Below are 21,069 nucleotides of genomic sequence, written 5' to 3'. Positions count from 1 at the left end.
AGATAAAACCCCAGAAAAACAACTAAATGAAGTGGAGATAGGCAACCTTCCAGAAAAAGAATTTAAAATAATGTTAGTGAAGATGATCCAGGACCTCAGAAAAAGAATGGAGACAGAGATCGAGAAGGTGCAAGAAATGTTTAACAAAGACCTGGAAGAATTAAAGAACAAACAAACAGATGAAGAATACAATAACTGAAATGAAAAATACACTAGAAGGAATCAATAGCAGAATAACTGAGGCAGAAGAATGGGTAAGTGACCTGGAAGACAGAATGGTGGAATTCACTGCTGCAGAACAGAATAAAGAAAAAAGAATGAAAAGAAGACAGCCTAAGAGACCTCTGGGACAACATTAAACGCAACAACATTCGCATTATAGGGGTCCCAGAAGAAGAGAGAGAGAAAGGGCCTGAGAAAATATTTGAAGAGATTACAGTCGAAAACTTCCCTAACATGGGAAAGGAAATAGCCACCCAAGTCCAGGAAGTGCAGAGAGTCCCATACAGGATAAACCCAAAGAGAAACATGCCAAGACACATAGTAATCAAATTGGCAAAAATTAAAGACAAAGAAAAATTATTGAAAGCAGCAAGGGTGAAATGACAAATAACATACAAGGGAATTCCCATAAGGTTAACAGCTGATTTCTCAGCAAAAACTCTACAAGCCAGAAGGGAGTGGCATGACATATTTAAAGTGATGAAAGGGAAGAACCTACAACCAAGATTACTCTACCTGGCAAGGATCTCATTCACATTCGATGGAGAAATCAAAAGCTTTACAGACAAGCCAAAGCTAAGAGAATTCAGCACCACTAAACCAACTCTACAACAAATACTAAAGGAACTTCTCTAAGTGGGAAACACAAGAGAAGAAAAGGACCTACAAAAACAACCCCCCCCCCAAAAAAAAAAACAAACCCAAAAGAATTAAGAAAATGGTAATAAGAACATACATATTGATAATTACCTTAAACGTGAATGGATTAAATGCTCCAACCAAAAGACACAGGCTCGCTGAATGGATACAAAAACAAGACCCATATATATGCTGTCTACAAGAGACCAACTTCAGACCTAGGGACACGTACAGACTGAAAGTGAGGGGATGGAAAAAGATATTCCATGCAAATGGAGATCAAAAGAAAGCTGGAGTAGCAATACTCACATCGGATAAAATAGACTTCAAAATAAAGAATGTTACAAGAGACAAGGAAGGACACTACATAATGATCAAGGGATGAATCCAAGAAGAAGATATAACAATTATATATGCACCCAACATAGGAGCACCTCAATACATAAGGCAACTGCTAACAGCTGTAAAAGAGGAAATCGACAGTAACACAATAACAGTGGGGGACTTTAACACCTCACTTACCCCAATGGACAGATCATCCAGACAGAAAATTAATAAGGAAACACAAGCTTTAAATGACACATTAGACCAGATAGATTTAGTTGATATTTATAGGACATTCCATTCAAAAACAGCAGATTACACTTTCTACTCAAATGCACATGGAACATTCTCCAGGATAGATCACATCTTGGGTCACAAATCAAGGCTCAGTAAATTTAAGAAATTTGAAATCATATCAAGCATCTTTTCTGACCACGATGCTATGAGATTGGAAATGAATTACAGGGAAAAAAACATAAAAAACACAAACACAAGGAGGCTAAACAATACGTTACTAAATAACCAAGAGATCACTGAAGAAATGAAAGAGGAAATCAAAAAATACCTAGAGACAAATGACAATGAAAACAGGATGATCCAAAACCTATGGAATGCAGCAAAGTCAGTTTAAGAGGGAAGTTTACAGCGATACAATCCTACCTCAAGAAACAACCAACATCTCAAATAAACAACCTAACCTTACCCCTAAAGGAACTAGAGAAAGAAGAACAAACAATGCAAAGTTAGTAGAAGGAAAGAAATCATAACGATCAGAGCAGAAATAAATGAAATAGAAACAAAGAAGACAATAGCAAAGATCAGTAAAACTAAAAGCTGGTTCTTTGAGAAGATAAACAAAATTGACAAACCATTAGCCAGCCTCATCAAGAAAAAGATGGAGAGGACTCAAAATCAATAAAGTTAGAAATGAAAAAGGAGATGTTACAACAGGACTGCAGAAGTACAAAGCATCCTAAGAGACTACTACAAGCAACTGTATGCCAATAAAATGGACAACCTGGAAGAAATGGACAAATTCTTGGAAAGGTATAACCTTCCAGGACTGAACCAGGAAGAAATAGAAATATGAACACACCAATCACAAGCAATGAAATTGAAACTGTGATTAAAAATCTTCCAAAGTCCAGGACCAGATGGCTTCACAGGTGAATTCTATCAAACATTTAGAGAAGAGCTAACACCTGTCCTTCTCAAACTCTTCCAAAAAATTGCAGAGGAAGGAAGACTCCCAAACTCATTCTATGAGGCCACCATCACCCTGATACCAAAACCAGACAAAGATACTACAAAAAAGGAAATTACAGACCAATATCACTGATGAATATAGATGCAAAAATCAAGAAAATACTAGCAAACAGAATCCAACAACACATTAAAAGGATCACACACCATGATCAAGTGGGATTTATCCCAGGGATGCAAGGATTCTTCAGTATACGCAAATCAGTCAATGTGATACACCATATTAACAAACTGAAGAAGAAAAACCATATGATCATCTCAATAGATACATAAAAAGCTTTTGACAAAATTCAACACCCATTTATGATAACTCTCCAGAAAGTGGGCATAGAGGGAACCTACCCCAACATAATAAAGGCCATATATGACAAACCCACAGCAAACATCATTCTCAGTGGTGAAAAACTGAAAGCATTTCCTCTAAGATGAGGAACAAGACAAGGATGTCCACTGTCACCACTATTATTCAACATGGTTTTGGAATTTTTAGCCACAGCAATCAGAGAAGAAAAAGAAATAAAAGGAATTCAAATTGGAAAAGAAATAAAGCTGTCACTGTTTGCAGATGACATGATACTATACATAGGGAATCCTAAAGATGCCACCAGAAAACTACTAGAGCTAATCAGTGAATTTGGTAAAGTTGCAGAATACAAAATTAATGCACAGAAATCTCTTGCATTCCTATACACTAATGAAGAAAAATCTGAAAGAGAAATTAAGGAAACACTCCCATTTACCACTGCAGCAAAATGAATAAAGTACCTAGGAATAAACCTACCTAGGGAGAAAAAAGACCTGTATGCAGAAAGCTATAAGACACTGATGAAAGAAATTAAAGATGATACCAACAGATGGAGAGATATACCATGTTCTTGGATTGGAAGAATCAATATGGTGAAAATGACTATACTACCCAAAGTAATCTACAGGTTCAATACAATCCCTATCAAATTACCAACGGCATTTTTTATGGAACTAGAACAAGAAATCTTAAAATTTGTATGGAGACACAGAAGACCCTGAATAGCCAAAGCAGTTTTGAGGGAAAAACACAGATCTGGAGGAATCAGACTCCCTGACTTCAGACTATACTACAGAGCTGCAGTAATCAAGACAATATGGTACTGGCAGAAAAACAGAAATATAGATCAGTGGAACAGGATAGAAAGCCCAGAGATAAACCCACGTACCTATGGTCAACTAATCTATGACAAAGGAGGCAAGGATATACAATGGAGAAAAGACAGTCTCTTCAGTAAGTGGTGCTGGGAAAACTGGACAGCTACATGCAAAAGAATGAAATTAGAACACTCCCTAACACCATACACAAAAATAAACTCAAAGTGGATTAGAGACCTAAGTGTAAGACCGGACACCATAAAACTCTAAGAGGAAAACATAGGAAGAACACTCTTTGACATAAGTCACAGCAAGATCTTTTTTGATCCACCTCCTAGAGTAATGGAAATAAAAACAAAAATAAACAAATGGGACCTAATGAACCTTCAGAGCTTTTGCAAAGGAAACTACAAACAAGACGAGAAGACAAACTCTCATAATGGGAGAAAGTATTTGCAAACGAATTAATGGACAAAGTATTAATCTCCAAAATATATAAACAGCTGATGCAGCTCAATATTAAAATAACAAACAACCCAATCCAAAAATGAACAGAAGAGCTAAATAGACATTTCTCCAAAGTAGACATACAGATGGCCAAGAAGCACATGAAAAGCTGCTGAACATCATGCAGATCAAAAGTACAATGAGGGGGCTTCCCTGGTGGTGCAGTGGTTGAGAGTCTGCCTGCCGATGCAGGGGATGCGGGTTCGTGCCCCGGTCCAGGAAGATCCCACATGCCACGGAGCGGCTGGACCCGTGAGCCATGGCCGCTGAGCCTGTGCGTCCAGAGCCTGTGCTCCGCAACGGGAGAGGCCACAGCAGTGAGAGGCCTGCGTACCGCAAAAAAAAAAAAAAAAAGTACAATGAGGTATTACCTCACACCAGTTAGAATGGGCATCATCAGAAAATGTACAAACAACAAATGCTGGAGAGGGTGTGGAGAAGAGGGAACCCTCTTGCACTGTTGGTGGGAATGTAAATTGATACAGCCACTGTGGAGAACAGTATGGAGGTCCCTTAAAAAACTAAAGATAGAATTACCATATGACCCAGCAATCCCACTACTGGGCAGTATACCCAGAGAAAACCATAATTCAGAAAGACAGATGTACCCCAGTGTTCTTTGCAGCGTTATTTACAATAGCCAGGACATGGAAACAACCTAAATGCCCATTGACAGATGAATGGATAAAGAAGATGTGGTACATATATACAATGGAATATTACTCAGCCATAAAAAGGAATGAAATTGAGTCATTTGTAGAGGCATGAATGGATCCAGAGACTGTCATACAGAGTGAAGTAAGTCAGAAAGAGAAAAACAAATATCGTATATTAACGCATATATGTGGAACCTAGAAAAATGGTACAGATGAACTGGTTTGCAGGACAGAAATTGAGACACAGATGTAGAGAACAAATGTATGGACACCAAGGGGGGAACGTGGCGGGTGAAGCGGTGGTGGTGTGATGAATTGGGAGATTGGGATTGACAGGTATACACTGATGTGTATAAAATGGATGACTAATAAGAACCTGCTGTGTAAAAAATGTTAAAATTCAAGAAAAAAACCCTGAATGAACAAGATACTCAATTCACACTTTGAAGTGACTCCTTGATCTATGGGCTGCATAATGGATGTTGTGTTAGCAGGCATGAAAGCAACACTAATCTTATTGTACATCTCCATCAGAGCTCTTGGGTAACCAGGTGCATTGTCAATGAGCAGTAATATTTTATTTTTTTACTTTTTAATATTTTTAATTTAATTTAATTTTACTTTATTATTTTTTTGCTGTACGCGGGCCTCTCACTGTTGTGGCCTCTCCCGTTGTGGAGCACAGGCTCCGGATGCGCAGGCTCAGCGGTCATGGCTCACGGGCCCAGCCACTCCGCGGCATGTGAGATCTTCCTGGACCGGGGCACGAACCCGTGTCCCCTGCATCGGCAGGCGGACTCTCAACCACTGCGCCACCAGGGAAGCCCTTAATTTTATTTTTTTAATTGAAGTCTAGTTGCTTTACAGTGTTGTGCCAATCTCTGCTGTACAGCAGAGTGACCCAGTTATACACTTAGAGGTATTCTTTTTTTTATATTATTTTCCATTATGGTTTATCACAGGATATTGAATATAGTTCCCTGTGCTATACAGTAGGACCTTGTTGTTTATCCATCCTATATATAATAGTTTACATCTGCTAGTCCCAAACTCTCAGTCCTTCCCTCTCCCATCCCTCTCTCCCTTGGCAACCACAAATCTGTTCTCTTTGTCTGTGAGTCTGTTTCTGTTTTGTAGATAGGTTAATTTGTGCCATATTTTAGATTCCACATATAAGTGATATCATATGGTATTTGTCTTTCTCTTTCTGACTTCACTTAGTATGATCATCTCTAGTTGCATCCATGTTGCTGCAAACAGCATTATTTCATTCGTTTTTAATGGCTGGGTAATATTTCATTGTCTATATGTACCACATCTTCTTTATCCATTCATCTGTTGATGGACACTTAGGTTGTTTCCATGTTTTGGTTATTGTGAATAGTGCTGCTATGAACATAGGGGTGCATGGATCTTCTTACATTCCCACCCACAGTGTAGGAGGGTTCCCTTTTCTCCATACCCTCTCCAGCATTTGTTTGTAGACTTTTTAGTGATGGCCGTTCTGACTGGTGTGAGGTGGTATCTCACTGTGGTTTTTTTTTTTTTTTTTTCTCACTGTGGTTTTGATTTGCATTTCTCTAATGATTAGTGATGTTGAGCATCTTTTCATGTGCCTACTGGCCATCTGTATGTCTTTTTTGGAGAAATGTCTATTAAGGTCTTCTGTCCATTTTTTGATCGGGTTCTTTGGTTTTTTGTTGTTGAGTTGTGTTAGCTGTTTGTATATTTTGGAGATTAAACCCCTGTCTGTTGCATCATCTGCAGATATTTTCAATGAGCAGTAATTTTTTTTTTTTGCGGTACGTGGGCCTCTCACTGCTGTGGCCTCTGCCGTTGCGGAGCACAGGCTCCGGACGCATAGGCTCAGTGGCCATGGCTCACAGGCCTAGCTGCTCCATGGCATGTGGGATCTTCCCTGACCAGGGCACGAACCCGTGTCCCCTGCATCGGCAGGCGGACTCTCAACCACTGTGCCACCAGGGAAGCCCGAGCAGTAATATTTTAAAAGGAATCTTTTTTTCTGAGCTGTAGGTCTCAACAGTGGGTTTAAAATATTCAGTAGACCACGTTGTAAACAGATGTGCTGTCACCCCGGCTTTGTTGTTTCATTTAGAGAGCATAGGCAGAGTAGATTTAGCATAATTCTTAAGGCCCTAGGATTTTCGGGATGGTACATGAGCATTGGCTTCAACTTAAAGTCACCAGCTGCATTAGCCTCTAATAAGAGAGTCAGTTTGTGCTTTGAAGCTTTGAAGTCAGGCATGGATTTCTCCTCTCTAGTTAAGCAAGTCCTAGATGGCGTCTTCTTCCAAGATAAGGCTGTTTCGGGACTTCACTGGTGGTCCAGTGGTTAAGACTCTGTGCTTCCAGTGCAAGGGGCACGGGTTCCATCTCTGGTCGGGGAACTAAGATCCCATAGGCCACGAGGCGAGGCCAAAAAAAAAAAGCTGTCTCATCTACATACATTGAAGATCTGTTGTTTAGTCACTTTCATTAATTATGTTAGTTAGATCTTTTGGCTAATTTACTGCAGCTTCTTCATCAGCACTTGCTGTTTCACCTTGCACTTTTATGTTATGGAGATGGCTTCTTTCCTTAAACCTCATGAACCAGCCTTTGTTAGCTTCAGACGTTTTTCTGTAACTTCCTCATCTCTCTCAGCCTTCCGAGAATTGAAGAGAGTTAGGACCTTGCTCTAGATTAGGCTTTGGCTTAAGGGGATGTTGTGACTGCTTTGATCTTCGGTTCAGACCACTAAAAGTTTCTCCACCAGCAGTAAGGCTGTTTTGCTTTCTTACCATTTATGTGTTCACTGGAGCAGCGCTTTTAATTTCCTTCAAGAACTTTTCCTTTGCACGCACAACTTGGCTAACTGTTTGGTGCAAGAGGCCTAGTTTTTGGCCTGTCTTGGCTTTCGACATGCCTCCCTCACTAAGCTTAATCATTTCTAGCTTTTGATTTAAAGTGAGAGATGTGCGACCTTTCTTTCACTTGAACACTTAGAGGCCACTGTAGGGTATTTAATTGGCCTAATTTCAGTATTGTTGTGTCTCAGGAAATAGGGAGGCCCAAGGAGAGAGAGAGAGAGAGATGGGGGAATGGCTGGTTGGTGGAGCAGTCAGAACACACACAACACTTATCGATTAAATTTGCTGTCTTATGTAGGCACGGTCCATGGTGCCCCAAAACACGTCCAGTGGTAACATCAGAGATCACAGATCACCATAACAAATATAATAATAATGAAAAAGTTTGTCATTTTGTGAGAGTTACCAAAATGTGATACAGAGACATGAAATGAGCAAAAATACTGTTGGAAAAATGGCATCAATAGACTTACTTGACACAAGGCTGCCAGAAACCTTTGATTTGTGAAAAACACACTGCAATGAAACAAAGGTATGCCTGTAAATATTTGAAAGGGAAAGTCAAAACTTGTATTCTGCATATGCCCTTTACAGAGCATATAATCTACCTAGAAAAACCAAGAGAATCAATTGATAAAGTTGGAAAACTAATAAATGAGTTCAGTAAGGTTCCTGAACACACGATGAACAAAAAAATCAGGCTCCTTATATACCAGCAATAGCAGTTCAGCTTGAAAGTGCTATCAGTGTTTGCTTTGTTTGATAAGAAGCACCTATTAGTCCCAGCCTGCTTGGCAGTTACCTGTCCCAGAATGCTTTGAATCATGAAGAGAGAGCTGCAGGAGATGAAGCTTCCAATTTCCTGCTTGCTTCAGCACAAAAGTCAAATGTTTGAAGGGCTAACACAAGGCTGATTGTTTCATGACAGCCCCAAACAGCTAAAACTATTCCCTATGATGCCCATCTCACCCTGCCGTAAAAAATGTTTCTGGACAACATTCCCTCGAAGAATGTATCACTGAGTTCCCTGGAGAGCCTGGAGGCCTAGCCTCCTACTAGTGTCCTGCAAGAATACCAAAGAAACTAGTAAGGAAAACAGAAAAGGGATTCCCCTAAAAACAACTAGTTTTGTTTTTCTGTTTGTTTTTTTTGTAGTTTTTAGTGTAATACATGCTCGTAGTAAATAATTCAAACAATACAGAAAAGTGAAGTTTCCTCTTTACTTCTCTCTTTCTGCTCTGCCCTTTCTCAGTTTACTTTTCATTGGTAACCGCTGGTGCTACTTTATGTATCCTAAAATTTCCTCTCCATTTACAAAAATATATTTCCATTTCTTGTGTTTTGTACAGGTGGTATGCATTTTGTGTTGCAGCTTGACTTTTTCGTGAAACATTTTCTGTAGCTCCCTCATTGTTTTTAACCTCACATTGACCTTTATTCTCTAAGGCTCTGTATAATCTCTTTGGCAGACCCGTTCTTCCTGCTGCTCTCCAATCCCTGAAGCCTTTTCATGGTGCCTCTTTTTCTGACCTTTCTATTCATCTTCTTGCTCTCAAGCATTCTTATGTTTTTTGGACAGACTAATGTTTTTAAATGTGTGTAAAATAAAATACATTGGATTACAAAGGAAACCAATTATATTGAAATACCACTATTAAAGTAATTAAAAAATTTTAAGATACAATAATGTGTATTTTCTTTTATTAACTCATTAAATAACCCAGAGATGGGTTTTAATAACTGCCCTAATTTTTAAATAATGATGAACATAAATAATACTCTGAGTTATCTGCAACAGTGTAATTTGATGAGACTATGATTCTTTTGGTAACAAAGTTACAGGTACTGCTAACACTACTGTGGGCTTTGCCTACTCTCATAATTAAATAATTACATTTAGATTTCAGTTAGGAGTTAGTGAAACTAAAGATGTAATTTTTTTCTCATCTAAGTTTATGGACCTCCTGAATTTTTTGAGGTCATGGGCCTCCGACTAAGAATGCTAGCAACTGAAACTTGATTCACACTGGAGGACACTGATTTTTTTGCAGCCCACTAAAGTGTTGGAAGTTTCTCTTCCACACCACCTCTCCTTTGGGCCTGGAGATGGGTCATCCTCCTTGCCCCTCTTTGCTACTTCTACACCACTCTCCCTCCAGTCTTAACGTCAAACAAAAGAGGTGGTTTTGAATCGTCTCATCAGAAAATACCAGCTACTGCTGCTCCTTGCAGTGTTCTGTTGAACCTTGGCTTACTTCCCACTTATTGCCCCTTATTCTGTGAAGATTTTATCTTATGTAGCTCACTATCTCCAGTACTACTTTATTCTAATTCTTGAGGATCTCAACATCTAGGTGGGTATTCTTCCACTACCTTCCTGGTCTCTTGGTTTCTTGACCTCTTCCAGTGTCTTCCACTGTACTTCAGCCACCTGTGGTCATAGCTCAGATCTGTTATTCAATAATAATGTGCTTATAATTATACCCCCCCATTGTTTCAGTTTCAAGTATTGTACTCTCTGATTTTCACTTCTCACCTTTTCAGCTCATGCCTTCTAGTATAAACTATCCTTTTACCTCACTGGGACCATTGACCCTTTTAGCTTTTAGTCATTTCTTACCGTAGCCCCCCTTATGTCCCATCCCTTCTCCTTATTCATTTTAAATTCTATGGTCAGTCACAATTGTTCAGTTGCAAATACTCTCAACACCCTTGCCCTCACTTGCTACATTGCTTAGTTGAGAAACTCCACTGCTAGATAAATCCAGTTGTGCCTGCTCTTCACTTTTGTTGTTATTGTTTGTTATTGTTGTAAAAAAAACCAGAACGTATATTTACTCCCTTAACTATTTTTAAGTGTACAGTACAGTATTGTTACTTATGTGTACATTGTTATACTAGAACTTTTTATCTTGCCCTACTGAAACTTTACCCAGTGAACAACAACGTCCTGTTTCCCCCTTTCCCCAGCCCTGGCAACCACCATTCTACTTTCTGCTTCTATGAATTTGATTACTTTAGATACCACATGTCACTAAAATCATGTAGTATTTGTCTTTTTGTGATTGGCTTATTTAACTTAACATAATGTCCTCATGGTTCATTCATGTTTGTAACGTATGGCAGGATTTCCTTATTTTCAAAGGTTGAATAATATTCCATTGTGTTTATATACCACATTTTCTTTATCCACTCACCTGCTGATGGACATTTTGGTTGCATCCACTTCTTGGCTATTGTGAATAATGCTGTAATGAACATGGTTGTGCAAATATCTCTTCAAGAGCCTCTTTTCAATTCTTTTGAATATATACCCAGAAGTGGGATAGCTGGATCATACAATAGTTCTATTTTTAATTTTTTGAGAAGCTTCTGTACTGTTTTCCACAGTGGCTGCACCAATTTACGTTCCCACTAACAGTATAAGAAGGTTCCCTTTTCTCCACACCCTCTCTAGTATTTATTTGTAGACTTTTTGATGATAGCCATTCTGACTGGTGTGACGTGATACCTCATTGTGGTTTTGATTTGCATTTCTCCGATGATTAGCAATGTTGAGCATTTTTTCATGTGCCTGTTGGCCATCTGTATGTCTTCTTTGGAGAAATGTCTGTTTAGGTCTTCTGCCCATTTTTTGATTGGGTTTTGTTTTTTTTTTTTTTGCTATTGAGTTTTATGAGCTGTTTGTATATTTTGGAGAATAATCCCTTCTCAGTCAGTCACATCGTTTGCAAATATTTTCTCTCATTCCATAGGTTTTTTCGTTTTGTTGATGGTTTCCTTTGCTGTGCAAAAGCTTTTAAATTTGATTAGGCCCTACTTGTTTATTTTTGCTTTTATTTCTTTTGCCTTGGGAGACTGATCTAAGAAAATGTTGCTACAATTTACGGCCAAGAATGTTTTCCCTATGTTCTCTTCTAGGAGTTTTATGGTGTCCTCTCTTATATTTAGGTCTTGAAACCATTTTGAGTTTATTTTTGTATATATTGTGAGGGAGTGTTTTAATTTCATTGATTTACATGTAGCTGTCCAGCTTACCCAACACAACTTGTTGAAAAGACGGTCTTTTCTCCATTTTATATTCTTGCGTCCTTTGTTGTAGATTGACCATAGGTGTGTGGGTTTATTTCTGGGCTTTCTGTTCTGTTCCATTGATCTATATGTCTGCTTTTGTGCCAGTACCATGCTGTTTTGATTATTGTAGCTTTGTGGTATTGTCTGAAGTCTGGAAGGGTTATGCCTCCAGCTTTGTTCTTCTTGTTCAGGATAGCTTTGGCAATTCTGGGTTTTTGTGGTTCCGTATACGTTTTAGAATGTTTTGTTCTAGTTCCATGAAAAATGTCATGGGTATTTTCATAGGGATTGCATTAAATCTGTAGATTGCTTTAGATAGTATGGACATTTTAACATTTTAACTCTTCCAGTCTAAGAGAATGGGATATCTTTCCATTTCTTTGAATCATCTTCAGTTTCCTATATCAGTGTTGTATAGTTTTCAGTGTATAGGTCTTTCACCTCCTTGGTTAAGTTTATCCCTAGGTATTTTATTTATTTTTTTGATGCGTTTTTAAATGGAATTTTTTTTTAACTTTATCTTTCTGACATATCATGGTTAGTGTAAAGAAATGCAACAGATTTCTGTATATGAGACTTGTATCCTGCTACCTTGCTGAATTCATTTATTAGTTGTAGTAGTTTTTGTGTTGAGGCTATAGGGTTCTCTCTATATAGTATCATGTCATCTGCAAATAGTGACAGTTTTACCTTTTCCCTTCCAATTTTGGATACCTTTAATTTCTTTTTCTTGTGTGATTGCTGTGGCTAGGACTTCGAATACTATGTTGAATAGAAGTGGTGGGAGTGAACATTTTTGTCTTGTTCCTGAATTTAGCATGAAGGCTTTCAGCTTTTCACCTTTGAGTATTATATTGGCTGTGGGTTTGTCATAAATGGCTTTTATTATGTTGAGATATGTTCCCTCTGTACCTGCTTTGGTGAGAATGTTTATCATAAATGGATGTTGAATTTTGTCAGATTCTTTTTCTGTGCCTATTGAGATGATCATGTGGTTTTTGTCTTTCCTTTTGTTTATCTGTTGTATCACATTAATTGATTTGTGTATGTTGAACCATCCTTGGCAACCCTGGAATGAATCCAGCTTGATCATGGTGTATGATCCTTTTTATGTACTGTTGGATTTGGTTTGCTAATATTTTGCTGAGGAGTTCTGCATTTACATTCATCAAAGATACTGGCCTGTATTTTTTTTTTTTTTTTTTTGGTGGTGTGTTTGTCTGGTTTTGGTATCAGGGTGATGGTGGCTTCATAGAATGAATTTGGGAGTGTTCCCTTCTCTTCAATTTTTTGGTATAGTTTGTGAAGGATGGGTATAAGTTCTTTGTGTATTTAGTAGAATTCCCCATTGAGGCCATCTGATTCTGAATTTTTGTTTACAGGGAGTTTTTTTTTATTACAGATTCTAATTCACTTCTAGTGATTGGTCAAATAATCTGTTTCTTCTTGACTCAGTATTGGCAGGCTGTATGTTTCTAGAAATGCATCTATTTCTTCTAGGTTGTCCAATATGTTTGCATATAACCGTTCATAGTATTCTCTTATGATTTTTTGTGTTTTTGTGGTATCGGTTGTTATTTCTCCTCTTGCATTTCTTTTTTTTTTTTTAAGATTTAATTTTGGGGCTTCCCTGGTGGCGCAGTGGTTGAGAGTCCGCCTGCCGGTGCAGGGGACACAGGTTCGTGCCCCAGTCCGGGAGGATCCCACATGCCGCAGAGCGGCTGGGCCCGTGAGCCATAGCCGCTGAGCCTGCGCGTCCAGAGCCTGTGCTCCGCAACAGGAGAGGCCACAACAGTGAGAGGCCCGCGTACCGCAAAAAAAAAAAGATTTAATTTAATTTTTATTTTTTTAGCTGAGTTTGGTCTTTGTTGCTACACGCAGGCTTTCTCTAGTTGTAGCAAGCGGGGGCTCCTCTTTGTTGAGGTGCGCAGGTTTCTCATTGCGGTGGCTTCTTTTTTTGCAGAGCATGGACTCTAGGTGCACGGGTTTCAATAGTTGTGGCACTTGGGCTTCAGTAGTTGTGGCTTGCGGGCTCTAGAGCACTGGCTTAGTAGTTGTGGTGCACGGGCTTAGTTGCTCCACCGTATGTGGGATCTTTCCGGACCAGGAATTGAACCCGTGTCGCCTGCATTGGTAGGCGGATTCTTATCCACTGCCCCACCAGGAAAGTCCCTCCTCTTTCATTTCTTATTGCGTATATTTGGGTGTTTTCTCTTTTCTTCTTGGTGAGCCTGGCTAGAGGTTTGAGTTTTTGTTGCTTGTGCTTTTGATGTCATATTCAAGAAATCGTTGTTCATTACAATGTCATGAAGGTTTTCCCCTATATTTTCTTCTAGAGTTTTATAGTTTCAGGTCTTATGTTTAACTTCTTAAACCATTTTGAGTTAATTTTTGTATACTGTGTAAGATAAGGGTCCTTCTTCATTCTATTGCATGTGCATATCCAGTTTTCCTAGCAGTATTTGTTTAAGAGGCTGTCCTTTCTCATTGTGCAGTGTTGGCAGCCTTGTTGAAGATCATTTGATCATATATGCAAGGGTTTATTTCTAGGATATCAGTTCTGTTCCATTGATCTGTACGTTTGTCTTTATATTTCATCTGAATGTATGGCAGCACCATGGTTTTTATTACTGTAGCTCTATGTAATATGTTTTGAAATCAGGAAGCGTAAGGCCTCTAGCTTTGTTCTTCTTTCTCAAGATCGTTTTGAATATTAGGGGTTCTTGAGATTCTGTATGAATTTTAAGATGGCCTTTACTATACATGCAAAAAGTGCCATTAGGATTTTCTTAAGGATTGCATTGAATCTGTAGATCGTTTTGGGCAGTATGGATATTTTAACAGTGTTAATAAGTTAGTGGTTCTGCATTCATGGTTCTGCATCTGAGGATTATGTCGTACTGCAGTACATATTTATTAACAAAAATAAAGTATAAGTGGACCTGTGCAGTTCAAACCCACATTGTTCAAGGGTCAACTATATGATCTTTATTATGTTGAAATAATTTCCTTCTATTCCTAGTTTGAGTGTTTTTCTCATGAAAGTTTGTGGAATTCTGTCAAATGCTTTTTCTGCACCTGCTGGATAATCATGTGGGTTTTTTTCTAAATTGTGTTAATGCGATGTATCTCATTTATTGATTTTCTCATGTTGAATAATCCTTGAATTACAGGGATAAATTCCACTTGGTCATGGTGTATTACACTTTAACTGTGCTGTTGAATTTGGTTTCCTACTGTTCTTTTTTTGAGGATTTTCCATCTGTATTCATTAGTGGTATTAGTCTGTAGTTTTCTTTTCCAGTAGTATCTTTTTCTGGCTTTGGTATCAGGGTAATGCTGGGCTCATAAGATGAGTTTTTTGGGTTTTTTTGTTTTTTTTTTTCCCGGTACGCAGGCCTCTCACTGTTGTGGCCTCTCCCGTTGCGGAGCACAGGCTCCGGATGCGCAGGCTCAGCGGCCATGGCTCACGGGCCTAGCCGCTCCGTGGCATGTGGGATCTTCCCGGACCAGGGCACGAACCCGTGTCCCCTGCATCGGCAGGCGGACTCTCAACCACTGTGCCACCAGGGAAGCCCTAGAGCAGTATTTAAATGTTGGTCTTGGGCATAGGATGGGGACACAAACTCCTTGAGGTACCCACACACATGGGTAATTTCAAATGAATTAATTTATAGACCCTAAACTTCCACATGTGCTCTTTCCTAAAATTGACCTTCTTGTGAATCAGTCTTTCAAGCGGTTTCTTCTTTCCCACATTCCTTTCTACCATTCCCCTTTTCCATTTACAAAATAATGGCATAACTCTTCTCCTGTTGCTACTTTTTACCATGATGCATTTGCTCTGTGGTGGAAATACCTCAGGGAATAAAAGACAATTCCAAGACACCAAAACAGAGGTGCTGGGGCAACTGGATATCCAACTGTAAGAGAATGAAGTTGGACCCCTACCTCATACCATATACAAAAATAACTCAAAGTAAAGACCTAAATGTAAGAGCTAGAAGTATGAAACTCTTAGAAGAAAACATAGGTGTAAATTTTGTGGCTTTGGATTAGGCAGTGATTTCTTAGATACGACATCAAAGGAAAAAACAGATAAATTGGACTTCATCAAAATTTAAAAAACCGGTGTACCTCAAAGAACACTTTCAAGAGAGTTGAGAAAACAACCCACAGAATGGGAGATTCATATGCAAATCATGTCTGATAATTGACTTGTGTCCAGGATACGTAAAGAACATTTGTAACTAACAACAACAAAAAACTCAATTTAAAAATGAGCAAAGGATTTGAACAGACATTTCTCCAAAGAAGATGTAGAAGTGGCCAGTAAGATAGGTAAGAAAATAAATAGATGCTCAATAGCATTAGTCATCAGAGAAAGGCAAATCAAATCCACAGTGAGATACCACTTCACACCCATGAGGATGGCTGTCATCAAAAAGACAGATAAAAACAAGTGTTGGTAAGCATATGGAGAAATGGGAACCTTTATATGCTGCTGTGAGAATGTAAAATGATTCAGCTGCTTCGAAAAATAGTTTAACAGTTCCTCAAAAAGTTAGAGTTACCATACGATCCAGTAATTCTACTCTTAGGTATATACCCAAAAGAATTAAAAATATGTTAACTCAAAAACTTGTATATGAAAGTTCACTGCAGCATTATTCATAATAGCCAAGAAGTGGAAATAACCCAAATGTCCATTACCTGATAAATAGATAAAATGTGGTTTACCTATACAATGGAATATTCACCCTTGAAAAGAAGTGAAATACTGACTCATGCTGCATACAACATGGATTAACCTTGAAAACATGATGCTAAGTGAAAGAAGCCAGTCATAAAGGACCACATATTGTATGCTTCCATTTATATGAAAATCCAGAATAGGCAAATACATAGAGAAAGTGGACAAGGTTGGGCGGCCGGGGCGGGGGGGAGTTGCATGTGATTGCTCATGGTTACAAGGTTCTTTTTTAGGGTGATGAAGTGTTCTGGAATTAGATAGTGGTGATGCTTTTACAGTTTTGTGAATATGCTGTTAACTACTGAATTGTATGCTTTAAAAGAGTAAATTTTATATGTGAATTATGTCTCCAAAAACGAAGCAAAACTTCAGGGACTCCTAAAGTGGCAGTTTCCAGATATTGGTGTTAGTATTGTGAAAGTAAGTAGCTTTAATCTTTGGGGAACAAATTCTTTAATGGTTTCCAGTTTTTTGCTTTGAACAAATTTGAAGGATTTTTCAATTCCAATGTTCAAAAATAATTTGTTAGCTGCTAAGTCATTAAAAATATTTTTGGTGGTAAATGACAATTTCAATAAATAACTAGGAAGGAATTTTGCAAATTTGTGCGACTCTAAAAAATTGTGTGACTCTACTGATAAAATTCCTTCCATTCCAGTCACCTATTAATATGAACAAAATTTCTCAGTACCTTCTTAAAAAAAAAAAATCAAAAACAGAGAAGTAGGGATACACTGAATCATCTCATTTTAGCAATAATTATGCGAACAGATGAACTAATTGAAAAAAAAGCCCCATCCAGCCCATTAACAGATACATTTCCAGTAAAATTTTTACTTTTAATGTTGTTAATTGCTATCACATCTGTATTGTTTTTTATTTAAATCAATTATGTATGCTAATAGTAATGGTAATTGAATCTCAAATAATTTTTAAAACTCTTAGAGGATTATTTATGATCAAAGGAAATTGTAAAGAAATTTCCATTCAAACTGCAGATATGTATGAGTGATTAATAATAGACTTTCAAGTATAAAAATTATTACATGCAGGGTGAATGGAATAAGATGATATGAGTTCAAGGAGGGGAAAAAAATGATGTGAAAATTTTATTTTCAAGTGGATCATACTGGGTGTCAGATCACAGTGGTGTTTGGATTCTGTTGAACAGATTTAAGAGTGATGTCACAGATTTATGTAAAATGTCGGTATTTACAATAGGCCAGAAATCATATTCTTTGCAGTTATCTGACTTGTGAAAGATTTTAGATGTCAACTTTAAAACGTGTGAGGGATTATGTAGGGTTTTACAGTTATATTTGGGGACACACAAGCCAAAAAAACTATTAACCAGTAATTGAAGGCCAGTGCTCAAATGATTAGATTTTGTATGTTAGGTAAGTCCCAAGTTCGAAACGTCTCTGTCGCTTATTGGTTGTGTAACCTTAATCTCTCTAAGCAGTCTTCCCATAACCAAAAACAAAGATGCAGCTTCCTGGGGTGTTGTGAAGATTAAATAAGACCAGGTAGGGCTACCCTGGTGGCGTAGTGGTTAAGAATCCGCCTGCCAATGCAGGGGACTCGGGTTTGAGCCCTGGTCCGGGAAGATCCCACATGCCATGGAGCAACTAAGCCTGTGCGCCACAACTACTGAGCCTGTGCTCTAGAGCCCGCGAGCCACAACTACTGAAGCCCACGTGCCTAGAGCCTGTGCTCCGTAACAAGAGAAGCCACCGCAATGAGAAGCCCGGGCACGGCGACAAAGAGTAGCCCTCTCTCGCCGCAACTAGAGAAAGCCCGCACTCAGCAACAAACATCCCACGCAGCCAAAAATAAATAAATTTATTTAAAAAAAAAAAAGATCAGGTAAGGAAAATGTTTAGCACAGCACCTGGCACTTAGCACTAGTCACTAACATTTATTCGACAGTTACTACATACCAAGTACTTTTCAAAGTGCTTTATACATGTTATCACTTTAATCTTCCACAAATCTTTGAGGTAGAAGTTATTCCTGTTTTGCATAAGGGGTTAGATGAGAGGCTTATGCTCTGGAGAGCAACATAATTCACTAATTAAATGTACCAGCTCTGAAGCTCCACTTATTTGCGTTTGAATCCTGCCTTTGCCACTTATTAGCAGTGTGACTTTGCTAATATATACATAATATTCTATGCTCTGTTTTCCCACCTGTACAATGGGATAATAAAAGCACCTAAGTCAAGGACTAACTTATTTATTACTATATCTATAACTATTCATTGTCAAATATTCTTTGAACTGTATTCAGCTCCCTACTCTGTTCAGTAGCTCACTGCCTTGTTCCTTTCTGAAAACTCTTCTGCCACCTGTGCTTAATAAATTGATCCCATTCTTTTTTGGTCGTCACTACAGTCTTTTCCCCAATTACTCTGTGCCTTTTGATCATTTTCTTAACTTCTGTACGTGTGTACGCATGCTGATGTGGACAAGGCAAAGGAAAGTTAGTTGGATCTGTGTTTTGGGATTTCAGAGTTTAGTATTTACATTTAACTTGTGAGGGAAGGAGGAAGGAAAATTAAAAGGTATAGCAATAGCATTGGGCCAGAATGTCATTGGCAACCAAATCACATTCAGTTGTATAGTGATGGGTACCTGTATTTTTATTTCATCTACACAGGGTGGGCAGGAATTCTGATTACATATTTACTCACTGACAGAATATCTTTTGGTATTGTAAAATAGTGTTCAGTTAATTTAAAATACAAAATGGTCAATTGTCTTAGTCCATTCGGGCTGCCATTACACAATACCATAAAACTGGGTGGTTTATAAACAACAACATTTCTCACAGTCCAGAGGCTGAGAAGTCCAAGATCAAGCTGCTGACAGATTCAGAGTCTGATGAGAGTCCACTTCCTGGTTCATAGAAGGCCATCTTTTCTCTGTATCCTCACATGGCAGAAGGATCAAGGGAAGTCTCTGGGTTCCCTTTTATAAGGCTCTAATTCCATTCATGAGGGCTCCACCCTTATAACCTAATTACCTTCCAGAGGCTCTACCTCCAAATATCATCACATTGGGCATTAGGATTTAACATATGAATTTTGGAGGGACATGAACATTCAGTCTGTATGTCAATTATACAGTACAGTTGGTATTTTACAGTACAGTTGGTTTTCGATTGCTGCTGTAATAAATTACCACAGACTTACTGTTTTAAACAGAAAAAATTATTATCTTACACTTTTGTAGGTCAGAAGTCCAACACAGGTATCAGACTAAAATCAAACTGTCTGCTGGACTGCGTTCCTTTCTGGAGGCTCTAGGGGAGAATCTGATTCTTTGTCTTTTTCAGCTTCTATAGGCCAACCAGTATCCTTGGCTTGTAGCCTCCTTCCTCATCATCTTCAAAGCCAACAAGATCTCATCCCTCAGACCCTTTGTCTTCTCTTTCTCTCTCTCACCACAGCTGGGAAGGGTTCTCTGCTTTTAGGGACTTGTGATTGGGTTGAGCCCAACAGGATAACCTCCCCATCTCAAGATTTGTACCCTTAATCACATCTGCAAAATCCCTTTTGTCATGCGAGCTAACATTCATATGTTCCAGGGATTAGGATGTGTATGTCTTTGAGGGGACCACTGTTCTGCTACCACAGTTGGTTTTTAGTCAGTTATATAACATTAAACTTAATTTTATCTATTTATTTTGATAAACGTGAGGACTACAGTAGTGGTTAAGTGGTAAGACTTTGGAGTTGTGACCATAGGCAAGTTATTCGCTTCTGAACCTGTTTCCTCTCTGGTAAAAGGGGCATAATAGTGCTTACTAGTATATATTGAAATACAAATAACAGTTTAGGGCTATAGCCTGGAGTCAGGAGACTTATACCAATTTTTTTGTGACTGTCTCAACTAAGCAAATTTGTGATCTCCTAACTCACAAGGTTGTTGCGAGGGTCAAATAACTCATGACTTTAGAATTGCTTTGAAATGTATAAAAATTATATAAAATTTCTGTGGTATTAATTTTAGAATACCTTAAAAATTTTTTTGTCAATGGTGGGAATGTTATTAAACATTCCCAATATATTAATATTCTTTGATCCCTGGGTAGCAAATTTTTTATTGTTCTTTCCCATATTTTCGGACTTAACTTGTCTCCTTTTTTTAAATAATGATAAATGAAAAGATAATATGGGAATTAAAAGTACATAAGCTGCATTTTTTTTTAGTCACTAAGATTTAAAACTCAAATTTATCTAGATTATTTGTATTAATTTAAAATAATTTTCTCTTCAAAACTTCTTAGGAGCTAATTACTGCCTTTGTTATAGAAGCAAAATAAATACTAACTCCACCTTGTATTAATAAAACTAATTGTTCTTAAAACCTGAGCTGCATTTGTTAATCTTGGGTAGTAGACATTCAAGTAATAGAAATGAAGTCTTCATTTATAATTGGGTTATCTTTGTACTCGATGTTTGATACAAAAATATCACTGTATATTAAGCAAAAACCATTTTAAAAAAGTGATTTGATTTCTTATTTTTTCCCTTACACTGTAATAGTGAATAGATGTTTTTCCCCTAAGCAGCACAAAGATGCCATTTTGAGAGGTTAAATTACTTTCTAAATGTTGCTGTGAAGGAGGAGAGAAG

The 21,069-nt window shown here is 38.1% G+C and overlaps 1 protein-coding gene across 3 annotated transcripts in view; it reads left to right on the top strand.

The window, feature by feature from the left end:
* Positions 1 to 21,069, top strand: part of BMPR1A (bone morphogenetic protein receptor type 1A) — a 146,155-nt gene that overhangs the window by 15,853 nt on the left and 109,233 nt on the right. The gene's annotated exons all lie outside the window — the stretch shown is intronic.

This window comes from Tursiops truncatus, chromosome 16 (genome assembly GCF_011762595.2).
Source record: "Tursiops truncatus isolate mTurTru1 chromosome 16, mTurTru1.mat.Y, whole genome shotgun sequence".
Lineage (NCBI taxonomy): Eukaryota > Metazoa > Chordata > Mammalia > Artiodactyla > Delphinidae > Tursiops > Tursiops truncatus.
The sequence above is the reverse complement of the archived record's forward strand: the minus strand, read 5'-3'. Positions and strand labels throughout refer to the sequence as shown.